This window comes from Rattus norvegicus, chromosome 16 (genome assembly GCF_021556685.1).
Source record: "Rattus norvegicus strain SHRSP/BbbUtx chromosome 16, alternate assembly SHRSP_T2T, whole genome shotgun sequence".
Taxonomy (NCBI): Eukaryota; Metazoa; Chordata; class Mammalia; order Rodentia; family Muridae; genus Rattus; species Rattus norvegicus.
This window is the reverse complement of record NC_141549.1, coordinates 63,872,938-63,888,993: the sequence shown is the minus strand read 5'-3', so window position 1 is coordinate 63,888,993 and position 16,056 is coordinate 63,872,938. Positions and strand designations below refer to the sequence as shown.

The window sequence follows — 16,056 nt, the reverse complement described above, 5'->3', positions numbered from 1 at the left end:
AATCCAACTTTTCATAGCATACATTAGAACTTACTCTTTTAGTTTAAATGTTTTAGATGTATTTATTTTTATTTTATGTGTATGAGAGTTTCGCCTGCATGGGTCCATGTACCATGTTTGTCCAGTGCCTGTAGAGACCAGAAGACCAGAAGAGGGCATCAGATTCCCTGGAACTCGAGTTACAAATGTAGGTGCCACCACCACCACCACCACCCCCAAGTCCTCTGGAAGAACAACAAGTACTCCTAACCTCTGTGAAATCTCTGCAATCCTGGGACTTGTTCTTAAATTTTTATTTTTTCTAAAATATTTCAAAGCTTATGTACCAAAAATCCCACCCAAAATGGTGCTAGGGAGATGGTTCAATATATAAAGTCTTTGACACAAAACAATGGGGACCTGATTTTGGATCCCCCAATAACCACATTAAAAACCCAGAAGCAGTGGTCTATACAACCCATTTTGGGGAGGCAGAGACAGGTAGATCTTGAAGGCTATTGGCCAGCAGACCTAGCCCAATTGAAGAGCTTCAACCTCCATGAGAGACTGTATGTCAAAGAATAAGATAGAAATCAAAGAAGACAATGATATCTACTCTCACATTCACATGCATGAGTGCACAACTATGTATATGCGCCTGCACATACACATGTATACACCCACGTGAACCATAACAGAAAATTAAACAAAAATCCCACAAAGTAATAGTAGGGGAAAATATAACTAACCATTTTAAAATCTGCCCTCTCTTTTCCCCAGTCTATCAGGTCTTTAGGGACTCTGCATGCTTCAGGGACCATGAGCACACAGAATGATCCTGCTTCTCTACTTCTCCATTTTCCCCCAGAAACTGATTTTCATATAAATTCAATTTTACCATCACCAACAGCTATATGTAGTCAAGATACTCGGGCAAAGAGTCAATGTTTGACCTTCCCAATGTTACTTTCTTGCTTGTTGCTTATTGTGATAAAATATCCTGACAAAAGCAACTTGAATGGCAAAGACCATTATAGAAAACCACAAACCAATCAAAATGGAGAGTTGTGAAGCCCAGTCCCAACTGATACATCTATGCCACAACTCCTGCATAAGGCTCAGGGTTCATTTAGAAAGATGAAGGACAAAGATTGTTAAGAGCCATAGGAACAGGGAGTTTGCCATGAGATTGTAGAGTGTGGCATGAGACAATAGAGTTTGCCATGAGATTGCAGAGTTTGCCATGAAATTTGTATCTGCTAGCATATCAGAGATGCTGCATCCATGAAATCTCATCAACATATCTGCCTAATCATGACCTGAACAAGAATGAACAACAGATGTGGTAACATGAAGACAAAAAGCCCATGAGACTTCACCCCTAGACAAAAACTATGGGCAACTAAATAGCTGAGCACACCAATTGGTTACCCAATACCACAAGGTCAGCCTGGAAAACATATACATATATGTGAGTAACATTATATAGACTGAGATAATTGTATTTGTGTGTTCAGATATATATATATATATATATATATATATATATATATATATATATATATATCAACAGTTAAAAAAGATGCCATGAATTTGAAAGAGATCAAGAGGGACTTTTGGAGGGAGGAAAGGGAAGGGGGGAAATGTGGCTACATTATCTCAAAAATGTTTTAATTATAATTTTAAAAAGCAATTTAAGAGAGACAGGGATGTTTTTGGCTTACAGTCCCAGGGAACTGTGGAAGGCAAGATGTGTCAGCAGGCAGAGACGATGATTCAGAATAAGGAAGGAATCTGGAATCTCAGAAGAGGAGTGAAGAGGAAGTGAGGCCAGGCCATAAACCCACAAGATCTGTCCCTGGTGACCCAACTCCTCTTGAAAGGTCACTGGCCCAGTGCAAACGCCTATGGGGTTATCTTACATTTCAATCACATGCAATAAGCATTCAAATACCCAGAAGCTGCAATAAACATTCAAATACTCAGAAGTTCCAATCCAACATGGGGCATATGTAGCCAACTAATACCTGAACATGGCTGTGAATAGTTTTCGATAGGAATGCTGTGGTAGACACAGCATAGCGGCACATGAGAGCACCGGGCGGGCGAGTGAGAAGTTTTCCCAGAGATAGCTTCACCAAGATGTCCAGTGATAGCCAAAGGTTGGACGATGAGAGCCCCAACACCAGCAGTGGCAGTTCAGATGCAGACCAGCGAGACCCTATCACTCCAGAGTCTGAGAAACAGGAAGAAAGAAAACCTCTGTCACCCAGAAGAAGAAAAGCACCAAACTCTATAGCAAAATGACTGCTAAGTTATCCACTAGTGCTGAGAGAATTCAGAGGGAGCTAGCTGAGCTCACCCTTGGTCTTCCCCCTAACTGCAGTGCTGGGCCTAAGGAGATAACATTTAAAGAATGGAGGCCAACTCTACTTGGTCCACCAGGTTCTGTCTATGAAGGTGGTGGGTTTTTTTTTCTTCTTCTTGATTTCACGTTCTCTTCAGATGATCCATTTAAGCCACCAAAGGTTACCTTCTATACCCGAATCTATCACTGTAATATCAACCGTCAGGGAGTCCTCTGCCTGGATATTCTGAAAGACAACTGGAGTCCTGCTTTGACTATTTCAAAGGTTTTGCTCTCTATCTGTTCCCTTTTGACAGACTGCAACCCTTTGGATCCTCTGGTTGGAAGCATAGCCACTCAGTATTTGAGCAACAGAGTAGAACATGACAGGATAGCCAGACAGAGATATGCAACGAAATTCATGTAATTTGTATGCGGTGTGAAGGAGCAGAAGGCCTCTTCCCACTGTGCTGCGGATCTTTATAGCCTTTACAATACGGACTTTGTGTGTATGTTACTCTGACTCTACTCTTGCCTTTATGCTCTGGAGACTAAGAGACCCCCCCCCCCAAAGGTAAGCGCTACCAAGAGTAGAACTTCGTAGTTGTAGATTAGTTATGTTTAAAATGCCTACTTGCTTCTTTGGGATATCAAAATGTATTTTGTGATATACTAAGGATACTAATCCTGAAGTCTACCAAATGTTACAGTGCACTTTAGCCTAATTCATTATCTGTACGAGGTGATAAAAGTAGCTGTAGATGACTAGGAATTATGCCATTTGTATTGAGCCCAGATCCATTTCTGAATGTGTGGTTGATGCTGCTGTGAAAATGCTGTTTCAGCTCTGTCAGTTTGAAATGAGCGGATTTCCTTCTACCCTTTGTAGCTCAGAGAGCACGGATCTCAAACCCAATACACATGTGCCTGAAGGCACAGTTTCTCCTCATTATGTTGAAAGGCTTGTCAGAGCATGTGTCTGAGATGACCGTTGATGAAATAAAGGTGTGGCTGTGACGATTGATTAAGGACTCGTACAAATGAAGGAATTATTAAATTGAAAACTTTTTTTAAAAAAGGAATACTGTGGTTATTGTAACCACCACATTAAAGCAATTACACTCCCTTACACTGCCACACTTGAGAATTTAAAATAATAGTAAAGAGACAAAAGGGCAGCGGCTGACCGCTGCTTTCCACACATTTGCTTGTAGATTGATCTCAGTGCTGCAACATCCTTGCTCCTGCAAGAAAGGACTGGGACTGTAAATAAGGTAAGCTTTACTTCCAAACAGTATGCAGACTCCTTTCTCCTTAAAGAGGAACATTATTTCTCATAGATGAACATTAAAAAGCCAAGTCTGCTGCTCGAAGAAAGCAGCTAGCATGATTTCGACATGCTTGTCCAGTTTTCTCCCTGTACGTACATGTTAATATTTGCAAAAGCTGCATAGAACCATTGTCCATTAAACAGTATGTTCTATTTCCAAATCATTCATTTGTCTTCAGAATCATGACTCAGATTTTTTCCCTTATGTAAATGCCTCAATATTTATGCAGCACATTCTTTGAGAAATCTATTTTTCCATAGTCTCGTTTCCTATTGTGTCAGACAAGGTCACTATTCCTGTACTCTGTCCATCCCAAACTAAAACCAACACATGCACACACTCAGAGGAGGTGGGGGGCAGACAGACAGACAGAGAGACAGAGACAAAGTCAGAGAGGACATCCTGTATCTGAGAAAGTTTCTTAGGAGAATTATACAATAGTTCTTGGGGAAAAAAAATGTGTGTCACTCACTGTTTCTGGGGGAAAAAAAACCAACAACAAAAAAACAAAAACTTGACTCCCAAAATTGTATGCCCTCAAATTGCAAGTGATAAAAGAGGAGAAATATTATGGTGAAAGAGAGAATAGAAAGTCCCCTGATGTCCCCCATGTCCTCAGCAACTGCAAGCAAGTGGGTAAATAACAACACAAAGGCTAACTACAGAGTGGCCTAGTTTCTGAGAGACAAAATAAGCCACCACCTTGTCTTCAGTTAGAACAAACACTAGCGACTGGTGGAGAGGGATAACAGACACACACTTGACCACACACCTACACACACACACACACACACACACACACACACCCCACATACTGTAGAAATTGGGAGAGTGGAAAGTGGTGGGTGACATACAATTGGGATGGAAACAATAAGAAGGGGAAACGTGGATAAAAAGCTTTGGAGACAAACTTGGCAGACTGTAGCTGCCAGTAGGAGATAAGAGGTAAGAAACAAGACTCTAGGGACACACTCAGGGCCTAGAGGACAAAGATTTGTAGAAGAAAGCTGCTAGAAGCCAATTTAGGTCCACAAGAGTACAGGGCCTGTTTCCAATATGACTCACCCTGATAGAGACTAGAGATGCCAAGTAAGTTGCCAATCATGGGGCCTAGAGGTTCCTGAGATTTTTTTTTTTTTTTTTTGCGGGGAGTGGGGAGGCTTCACAGAGTCTCTCCTGAGATGAAAGAGGTGGTTGAGGTGGTCCTGGGAAAGGTCACAGATAGAGAAAAGCAGAAGTTGAAAGACAGTCGGTTGGGGAAATGTTAACATTTGGCTCGTGGCTTTCATACACTATGAGAAGACAGAGAGGAAACAGGTTTGTTCTCTTCTTGGCTCATAAACTCTTATCAGATAGTTGCTGGGAAGTGCATCATAGACAACAGGGAAGCTTGCCCAGCCTTCGTAGGCGTAGGTGTCCAGTTCCCTGGACAAAGACAGCAGCTCCAGACTCTGGTACCAAAAGGGCTAGAAAAGTGAAGGACATAGGACTGAGCCACAGGGTTTGTCCAGCAATACCTGTCGCAGGTCAGATTGGTACTTCCTTGTCTAAATTGTGCTGACTTACATTATAAACTGCTGTGAGCTATTTGTTCCAGACCCGTCAGACTGGTTTGTGATAGAGGATGGTTTAAATCTCTAAGACTGCAAAGCCTTCCCCATCTCTCTCAAATGAGTGCTTTGTCTCTAAGGTAATCTCCCTACAGAAATTGCACTTCACAGTTTATCCCCCATGATCTCAAACTGACTTCTCCTCTGTTCATCATCCCACTGGTGACAGGCTCTCTTGTGTCTGCTTCAATAAACTAAGTAGAATCACTCAAAAAGGTGACTTTGAAGGGATGAAAACAGCAACATTTTTTATAAAATCTCCATCATTATAATACATTGTATAAATGAACTTTTTCAAGGAATAAACAAATAGATAAGACTGGTAATAGAAAAATAGATAGATAGATAGATAGATACACAGATACATAGATACATAGATGATGGATGGATAGAAAGATAACAGATAGATGGATAGATAGATAATGGATGGATAGAGAGATAAATAACAGATAGATGGATAGATACATAGATGATGGATGGATAAAGAGGTAAATAACAGATAGATGGATAGATACATAGATGATGGATGGATAAAGAGGTAAATAACAGATAGATAGATAGATAGATAGATAGATAGATAGATAGATAGATAGAGATAGGTATAGATAGATAGATAACTTAGATGGATGGATAGATAGATACTAACTATAGGAAAGGCCCAGCACTAACTCAGAGCAGGGTCTTGGAGGAAGCCCCAGAAACAGTGAATTCACGACACTAGGCGTTAGGTAGACAGTAGCTAGGCTTACAGCAGTAGACACAAACTCAGTCCAGATATGTACACTGAACTTTAAATGCTCGAGGTTATGCTAAGTAAGTAGTGAGAATCAAATAAGCCAAGCTGTGCTCAACAGCTCTAGAAAGAACACTTGTATGAATTTCTTACAGGAACGTGGGTGGCACATGAGAGCTGAGAGGTGTAGAAGTTGACACTGTATATGTAGAAATAACCCATGAGTTTCCTTGGACTCCGAGATGTAGCCAGGATTCGTGGTACATACTAAGAAGACACGGAAAGACAGAAATGAATGTCAGACAAAAGGATCACAGAATAATTTGTTTTTAATTTTTATTGAGTATATGTTTATTCTATGTTTCCACAAAATAAATGATTTTCAACATTAGCTGCTACATTCCGGTTATAGCTTTTATAACGGTTCAGAAATATTTTATAAGAAATTGTTTATTTGACTAGCAAAAATAAAGTTGAAGATCTAGAGAGACGGCTCGGACTTTGGGAGGGTGTCTTCTTATTGCAGAGGACACTGATCTGTATCACAGCACTGACAGGACAGATCCAAATCAACCTTTACCTCCAGTTCCAAAGCCCTCTACTGACCCCTAAAAACCCAAGGTATGTCTGTGGTGTACACACATGCACAAAGTCACAACACTCAAGGCACGGAAACCAAGAATCAAATAAATAAATAATTGTGTGAAGAAGATGCATTGAAAAGTGACTTGTTTTTTACAATAATTTGCCAAAGAGAAGATTCATGGCTTGTGCTCACACGAGAAGAAGGACGGAAGTTATACAGGGAGCACACTGGGAAGGACAATCAGAGGTGCCCTTGCCTGTCGTGACAGAATCAGGGGCAATCAGGAAGCTGTGCTATTGAATCAGGTCAAGTCGGAAAAGAATCAGGTCGTCTCTGTGGATGTGCTTGATTATGAAGCTATAAGAGAAAGGAATGAAGAGCTCTACAACTGTTGGTCCATGAGGACACAGCCACTGAGGAAGAACAGTAGGGTGAACTCCTCAGTTGCCAAGGCAACTGCTGCTCCCTACAATAAAACTCAGTCTGGTGCTGGTTCTGTTTCTTCCAAGGCAGAGAACAAAACAATTAACAGTGCAGTGAGAAGGTTCATAGCCTGAGTGCTAACCCACAAAGCCCCCTTCTAAAATAGCCACAGGACGGCCTGAACCGCTCAGGGCTCACTATCTGTGATGGGTAGTTTGACTGTTGACTTAATACCATGTAGAAGCACCTGGGAGGGGAATCTCCAGGAATAGTCTGGATTGGGTCGGCCCATTGGCAGGCCTGTGAGGGATTTTCTTAGTTGGGAAGCCGCACCCTGAAAGCAGCCGCACAATTTCATGGACAGGCCCTGAACTGATGGGAAAATGGAGACTAGTGAGCACACAGTTGAGCACTAGTGTGCATTCACTAATTCCTGCTTTCTGCTCTTGAACAAGAGTGTGGGGTGATTAGTTGTTTCAAATTCTGGCATCTTGAATTCCCTGTAGTGGGAGTCTTGCACCTCCCTAGGAACTATCTTCGGATCCTTGAATGAAACATACACACTCACACACTCACACACACATTATCTTTTTTAAAATGCCTTGACTACCTCAAAAGTTGGGTACTCCTAAACCTTCCCCTGCTACCTCAGGCCCATTAGGGAAAGTGGCCAATGGCTACTTACTGGAAATCTCACACAGCTGGTTGGCTTTACCCTCTGCCACTCCTGCATCCCATCCTTCTTCCCTAGGTCCTGGAAATTCTGTGTCCTCTCCCCTACAATCCTAGCCTGCAATCGGGGACAAGAGCCTTTAGCGTTTAGACATGCAGATTTCTGATTGAATAGAAACATTAGAACCGATCTCCAACATTTCCCTGTAGAAATGACTTGGAGCCTGGAACTATGAACCAAATAAACCCTTTCCCATGAAGTTGCTTTTGCCTGTTGCCTGCTGGGTATGTTACCACAGCAGCGGGAAAACAGAAACAAAAAGCTAAGACACCATCTAACACAGCACACTTCCGGGGATGAGCTAGACACCAATGTGCCTGACTGAACTAGTCATGTGATGGGCAGTGCCAGGGTGTACGCAGGTTAGCACTGTGGTTAGCACTGTGCGTGCCTGTCTCAGATTGGGGAAGCAAGCCATGCAGGTACTGAGGCGTACTGAGGCATGTGCATGCGCATGCGCAAGGCAGGTGCTCAGAGACTTCGATCTGCTCCTTCTGGTGTAGGTGCCAGACCTGAAGAACTAAATGGAGGGCAGGATCAAGTAACATCATCGCCATCACAATAATATGAGTAATATCACATAGTGTAGTCATAAAAAGTAATAATAAAGGAGTATAGAGTAAAATAAACTGTAAGTCCAGAAAACAAAACAAAACAACAGCATCTCAGCATTCTACAGTGGTCTGGTTTCTGCAGACACCATGTCAACAAATATCATCATTCATTGTAAGAGAATATCCATTGTAAGTAGAAGTCCAATAGAAACAATGGATACATGCCGTATCATCACTGACATCTTCATATTTTTCCTTTATTATTCTTTGAACATTTTATTTATTACCCCTTGTGTGTGTTCACACGTGTGTTTATGTGAGTGAGCATGTGTGTGTCTCAGCACGTGCAGAGGTCAGAGATGAGTTTGAAGTTAGTTTTCTCCTTCCGCCGTGAGTCCTGGGTGTTGACCTCAGGTGGCCAGTCTTGGAGCAAGCTCCTTTACCCTCTGAGCTATCTCATAGGCACCTCATATTGTTTATTAGTTCTCCATCCTAACAGCTGAAGCTGGAGAATTCCATAGGACCATCTATGACAAGCCAAGAGCAAGGATTCCTTAGATTTGTTCTCATGAGAAGTGTCAAACGTCACAGATAATGAGGTAATAATCCACTTACCTCCCTCTCCTCCCCACCCAGCACCAACAACTGCCACAGTTTAGATAGCCCTGTTTTCTCTCTACCCTCTATTTTGGCTGAGCTGTGGAACTCTCAGATAAAAATACATAAGCTGGTTTTCTGAAGCCTGGCTCTGTTTCCCTAGTCTACAAATATTCTTTCCATTTCCATAGTCATCACTCAAAGTGCTCACGGCCAGGAGATAAATGCCTCTTATCATAACCTCAACTCCAGCCATCTTCTTTCCTCCCTGCCCCCGGACAAGGGACTGATACTCAAACCCGCATATTATGGCATGAGTTTCCAATTAGAGTCCACCCCCAAGGTAGCTGTGAGTGTGACCCAACACATTTGCCGACTGCGGCAGGATGCACTTTCAACGGCTCCCATACCTTGCACAGCCATAAAATGTAAAAATAATGTAAAAATAATGTCTATGCTCATTCTACCGTATTCCAGAGCTTCTGTCCCCTTGTTGTCGAGGTCCATTCCCATCCCCTGCACAAGGCTGAGGACTTCTGCTACTATCATATCTCAAAACTCTCAAAATTAAATTCTTATACCAAAATGGCGTACCTGCCCTGGCCGCCAGAATGCCTTCACTGAAATCATTTCCCTCATGTGTCTTATGAAATGTAAACCAGGTCGCTTTCCCTCTGATCCTACCCTGTTCAGCTCTCTTTTATGATGTGATATTTACTGGGCTCCTGACTTGTACCACTCAATACTCTAAGGTATGTCAGTACTTAAGATGAATTCCATCCGCCATAACTGTAGCGTCCTTGAACAGAAAGAAAAAGGAGCACCGAGTGTCTTTCCTGTTGGCTCAGGGTTCAAGAAGATGGGAAGCAGGCTAGTGAGTCTCCCTACCTCTTTTTAATCAAACGAGGAGATGGCTCTTTTGTTATTCTGGACATTGCAGTAGAAGTCCAGACAGAAGTTCTCTCTGGACCACCCCAGTAGACGGAGTAAGAGAACTGCAGCACTATCCCTGAATTAAACCGTGTGATCTCCAATCCTCCTCCTAGGGGCGCATTATAAATGCACATAGGTGAGTCCCTACCAACCCCCATAACAGGACAGCAGCTCAACAGCATGGGATTCTTATCCAAAGGCCCGCAAAACATTACTGAATATGTCGGGGTCCGATTCCGGGGAACATATAGTTTTTAAAAAGTACAGCGAACCCTGCGGGTAACTACGTTGTTTACTAATAGGGGTCGAAGGTTATTAGCTATGACACTGAAAGCAATTAACACTATTATTGCAGAAGCAATGATCTATGTCCATTTTGGGCTATCGCTTCTAAATTTCCACACTGCACTGTTGTGACAGACGGGGGTTTTGACTTGCTCCTTTTAGCAAGACATTGAAAAGATTAAACAAGCGTTGTCTTTTTCAGGAAAAACCCAGAACCCGTGCAGTGACAGGTTGGACCTAATTCCTCCAATCCTGAGTCAGCCCACGTGCCCAGATACCCGGTAGAGATTTTTCCTTTACAGTGTGTGTTGTGGTCAGGATCAAAAGGGAAGAGTTAGGCTTAGGGTCACGTGGGTGTCACCACAGGTACTGAGCTGCGCTTGGGGCCCCGCCAGGTGTACCCGCCCAGAGGCGTCTCCCGCTTAGGACCCTTCACCCCACCGGACACTGGAGTAGAGCGAGGTGAGAGACAGGAAGGTCATCCTGATTCCAGCCTCAGGCACGTCCGGGCGCGGCGATCGCAGGGGACAGACAGAGCGGCCACACCGCTTGGGCTCTGCCGCGCGCCCGCGCCGCACCGAGCCGACTCCGAGGCGCCCCGGGCTTGCGGTCAGAGCCTGGGGAGAGGTGAGGGCGGCACCACGCTGGGTGGGGGTCGCGGGAAGTCGCAGCTGCTGTCACTCTGGCTTCCAAGCCGCGCAGCTTGGCAGGAGGAGGTCCCCGCGCGAGCCTGGGTGTGCGCGGCCTCGCGGCTGCGTTCCAACTTCTCTACGGAGCCGCGCTCCAGCCCGGGAGCGCGCTCCCGTCTTGCGCGCACCCCTGCACACCCTCCTTCCCCCCTACACCCCCCCCCCCTCCTCACTCCCTCTCTCTAGTCCTCTCCCTTTCATTCTCACGCTCCTAGGCCGACCCATGGAAGTTGCATCCTGGACAGTCCGGGCTGCGACGCTGAAGAGCACCGAGCCAGTGCTCGGCCGAGCCTCCCGCCCGGATCCCGGGCAAAGACCGCCCAAAACCTGCTGTTGACCTTCGTCTGCACTGCTCAATGGTGACCCGAGTCTTCGCTGTCCTAGTTGCAGCCATTTGGCATCCCCAAGACTGCCAGAGCACCCGGGATCTGCAAACCTGGGTGAGTTACTGGCCTTCCTTGGCCATCCTTGTTATGGTGAGAGAACCTGTTTACCCTGCAAACTTGAGGCGCAGAGCAGAGCAAAGCAGAGCAGCCTGCCTTGCAGGACATGCTTCAGATGGCAGGGAGGATAAATAGGCTCTCAGAGTCCAAAGCGACAAGTGCAGAGGTATAAAGGTGAAGAGGAATTCTTGTTTCTGGTCGCACGTGTATCTTTCCCTTTAAAAGCCGTGACTTGGGAAATGGTTTTCTTCCCAGCAGGAGGCGGGAACTAAGATCACTCAGCAGCCTGAAAGTTTCCAAAGCTGAGGATGAAAATACAGTTTATTGGCAGGAAAGTCAAAATAGGATGGTGAGATCTATACAATGATACATGTCTCTCGTGTGCGCCTGTTTGCGTTAACTTGAGCTGTCGTCATAAATAACATGTTTGCAAGGATGCAAACAACCCCGAGCCCGGCGTTTCTTTATGTATTAGCTAGTGAAATCTTTAAAATGCACCTAGGAAATTTCGTGCAGGAAAAGGCTAGTCTAGATCCGTGTTACTTGGAGATTAAAGTTATTCTCAATACACCAGCAAGGACTGGCATTTAACAATCTTCCCCACCCCCTAGCTAAAAGCACTGTTATTCACAGGACCCATTAAAGTATCTATTCTTTCTGCTTCCCAGAAAAAAAAAATGAGTGATTAATTTGTATGGAAGTTTAGTGAAGGGAAAGTTGTAGGATTCTTCAGAGATCAAGGACCCTGCCAGTGTAAACAGGGCAGTGTAAATAGCTCTGGTGGTGTGATCCATTGGTACCTTACGGACGCGTAGGGTGGGTCTCTGGAGATGAAGGTCTCTAGGAAGGAACGTCCAAGAGCCGCTGGCTGATTGTGTGTGTGTCTTATTTAAAAGAAGACCATGACAAGTTGCAAAGCATCTCATCACTAAGGAAACCATTCCAGAGAACTGCTGCTTTACCGGTGTCACATTTGAAAAAGGGAGCCCTCTATAGGTTCCTTTCACCACCCACCACGGAAAAGATAGCCTGCCTCTAGCAAGATCTGGTTGCTCTAATGATGCTCTTTGAACATAGTTTGCCCTTTGTTATATGTCTTAGAACACCTAAGGTAGTTCAGGTATTCTGATGTTTTTCTTTGCCAAAGGGATTGTGACATTGAAAATGCTTGGTCTGTACCGTTAAGGATTTAACCTGATTCTAAACGTAGGGGCCAGGTGGCAGGGGAATCCCAGGAAATCTCAAGCCTCCATTTTGTGTTTTTTGTTTGTTTCTTATAAAGCCTAATCTTACTGATGCTTGGAGGACTGTAAACAAGAAGTGCTAACTGGGCTTAGTCCTGAAGGACCCTGCTTCTGACTCTCAAGGTTCAGTCACTGCTTTGAAGACGTCACAAGCCGGACCCAGCTGGCAATACACAGCATCTTAACATTGAGAGAAAAGTTCGTGGTGGTGCTCTGGCTGAGCGTTTTAAACAGGACCTGAGTAAAAGATGTCATTGAAATGAGCCTTTGGCCTAACCAATTGTTGTTTTTCGTCATCGTTGTTGATGGCCATTTGTACATTCCTGGTCTCACTCTTACAGGAAGGAGGATGTGTTCTTTTTTTTCCTCCATCTTTATTATATTGGGTATTTCTTATTTCATTTCAACTGTTATTCCCTTTCCTGGCTTCCAAGTCAACTTCCCCCTAACTCCTACCCCTCCCCTTCTATATGGGTGTTCCCTTCCCCATCCTTCCCCCATTACCGCCCTCCCCCCAACAATCACGTTCAGTCTTGGCAGAACCAAGGGCTTCCCCTTCCACTGGTGATCTTACTAGGATATTCATTGCTACCTATGAGGTTAGAGTCCAGGGTCAGTCCATGTATAGTCTTTAGGTAGTGGCTTAGTCCCTGGAAGCTCTGGTTGGTTGGCATTGTTGTTCATATGGGGTCTCAAGCTCCTTCAAGCTCTTTCAGTCCTTTCTCTGATTCCTTCAATGGGGGTCCTATTCTCAGTTCAGTGGTTTGCTGCTGGCATTCGCCTCTGTATTTGACGTATTCTGGCTGTGTCTCTCAGGAGAGATCTACATCCAGTTCCTGTCTGCCTGCCCCTCTTTGCTTCATCCATCTTATCTAGTTTGGTGGCTGTATATATATGGGCCACATGCGGGGCAGGCTCTGAATGGGCATTCCTTCACTCTCTGATCTAAACTTTGCCTCCCTATCGGAGGATGTGTTCTAAACACAGTAGCATGGAGTGGGAAGCAAACCGCAGACTGTGTTGTAGGAGAGGCCCGTGGACTAAAGCCAAACTGAGCTCAATGCATAATTTGGTCCCCGAGAAACCTGAAAGTGTAGTGACGCTAAGGGCCAGTTGAGTGTCCCTTAACTTTTGTGACTCACTTCTCCAGAGAGCCTGAGAGAGAATTTTGCCTAAGGTCCTTTGATAAGAGGTTCTTCTCAAAGCGAGTAAATGCTATTCATTTGGGGGAACTTCTAAAGGAAAGTAAGCAAAGGAGCACGGAAAGAGGGCATTTTGTTGAGTTGTAAGTAGGTGTCCTAAACCGAAGCCCAGCTCAAGCCTTTTCCTCCTCTGTGACTCGGGCATAACGGTTTCTCTGAAGGTGGTTGCGGGGAGTGGGGGAGTGGTGATTGTGAAATGCTTAGTTTGCTGTTAGTGCGAGGTGAGCAGTTGTAAAGAGTGGGTAGAGGCACTGGAGAGGTGGCTCGGTGGTGAATCGTACTCACCCATCTTTCAGGGAACCAAGAGGTCAGATCCCAGCATGGGAACACCGGGCAGCCATAAATGCCCATAACTCCAGGTGTCCAAGGGATTAGATGGAGAGGGGGGAGACAGACAGACAGACACCCCTGCAGTTGCACCGTGACTTTACTTCCATTGTTGATTAAAATGAAGATTTGCCTACAGAACACCCGATTAATGGAATTCCCAAGTCAGCCCATCAAGATGCATAAAGGAAGAACATTTACTAGAAACCGAACACTACCTGTCCAAAAATCGGCCGGGAGAACTACTCAGAGCACAGGCATCTTTGACAGGAGCTGTGCTAAGGTGACAGAAACAGTAGGGCTGCCCTCAGAGAAATGTGTTTTTTTTTTTCTTTTCTATGATCTTAGTAGAAATCTTGTTATATGTGACTGTCTTTCATTGGGATTTATTCGGATTACACTATTAAACTATAAAAGGGAATTTGCAATGTTGAAGCTAATCTGAAAAGAAATTTATCATAATTCATTTGCCAGGGCTTTGCACCACAGGTCTGGCCTTAAGGTCCTGCAGGGCTGGAAGTGTAACTCAGCAATCAAGCAAAGCCCTTAAGTCTACCCTGTTGTAGAAATTATTTAATCCTGACCTGGGGTTTCAACCAGGCCTTTGACCATTTAGTTCCCAGATAAAGACACACACTGCCTTATATTTACAATATAAAGCACAGGAGCTGGGCAGATACTGCCCCTCTATGCTGCTAGATCTATTTTCCTATCGATAACCCTGAGTTATTGCCTATGTTTTGCCTCTGAGCTACTCTTGAGGTTCTCCTCCAACCCCAGTCCCAGGAAACCTAAACCCCACCTACGTCTCTTCTGCCCAGCTATTGGTTGTTAGCATCTGTATTTACCAATCAGAAATAACATGGGGGAAGGGTTACATTAGCATCACGTGGGTCTAGTGCAGACTCCTGGTCTAGCATTACAATAGACAGCAAGACCAAACCTCACACCCCCAGAACCCTCTCCCAATGCTAAACAAGGTTTAGATTAATCTTTCTTGTGTGTGTGTGTGTGTGTGTGTGTGTGTGTGTGTGTGTGTGTATTTTTTTCCCCAGTTGGTTGCACAAACATTTTATTTGAATCTGGAGATCCATTAAGGACCTGTAGAACATATTTGTTTTGAAATTTCATGGGGAAGGCTCTGGTCTCTCTCGGAGGAAAGGACAGAGTAGAAACATGGCAACATTCTCCCCTGATGGGCAGATCTCCCATGGTCATTTGAAGGACTTGTGGTTGGTCATCTTCTGCACATAGGTGAATTCATTATTTTTCTTTGTCTTTCCTCTCTTTTCTTCTGTCTTTCCTTCCTTAGTTTTTTTTCTCAGCTTGTCTAAGGATGTTTTGGCTTCAACTCCATCCCTTCATTTAAGTAACCCCAGTCTGCTCTGTGGCCTTGTTCTCTAACACACAGTTGTGTGTCAGATGGGCACAGCGCTCTTCATTTTTCTCCCAAAGCACTTCCTACCATCGGTGCAGTGAATGCTTCCTTTCTGGCGACAGTTAGAAAATTGTTGCAGTGACTTAAGCAGAAAGGGGCTTAGTGTGGAGATGAAGTGTTTACAAGAAAGTTGGAGCAGGAGGTTGCTAACTGAATGGAGAGGAGAGAGCCTTGTGGGCTGTCTGAATTCTGAGACTCAGCCTCCTGCACAGATGCGGACTTCATGAACATGTCATTTTTCTGCATTCCACTAATCAGAGGAAATGCTGCGTTCTTTACCCCAGGAGCCAAGGCAGTGAACATTGTTGCCAATAGCAAAAACAGACCAGCCAATAGCATCCCTAGACACTTACTGCTTCCTTCCTCCGCCATTCTCTCTGGTAGCACGTGACCTCTGTCTTGCACCCTTCAAAGGACTCTTTGGACTCTGGGAAATGGAGTCTACAGATTTCTGGCCTCAGAGTTGATGGAATGAACACTTGGAGAATGAGAGTTGAGTGACAGGCCATCACGTCTAGCACATATTTAAAATATAGTCTTCAGAGACAGATATTTCATTCAAAGTAGGCTAAGACTGACTTTGGGTAATATTTTGTTTTTTT

The 16,056-nt window shown here is 44.4% G+C and overlaps 2 protein-coding genes and 1 pseudogene across 7 annotated transcripts in view; 2 read left to right on the top strand and 1 right to left on the bottom strand.

Annotated features, from left to right (window-relative positions):
- Erich1 (glutamate-rich 1) overlaps positions 1-16,056 on the bottom strand; it is a gene marked incomplete at its 5' end in the record, with an annotated part of 52,793,804 nt that overhangs the window by 19,775,370 nt on the left and 33,002,378 nt on the right.
- Ube2e3-ps2 (ubiquitin-conjugating enzyme E2E 3, pseudogene 2) lies at positions 2,086-2,753 on the top strand (annotated as a pseudogene).
- The window catches only part of Trmt9b (tRNA methyltransferase 9B (putative)), a 55,664-nt gene continuing 50,029 nt past the window's right edge, over positions 10,422-16,056 (top strand). For 2 of the 7 annotated variants that reach the window (NR_199183.1, NM_001436851.1), the window contains 2 exon segments: positions 10,422-10,573; positions 11,016-11,240. The gene's annotated coding sequence lies outside the window, so the exon portion shown is untranslated. 7 annotated transcript variants of the gene reach the window in all.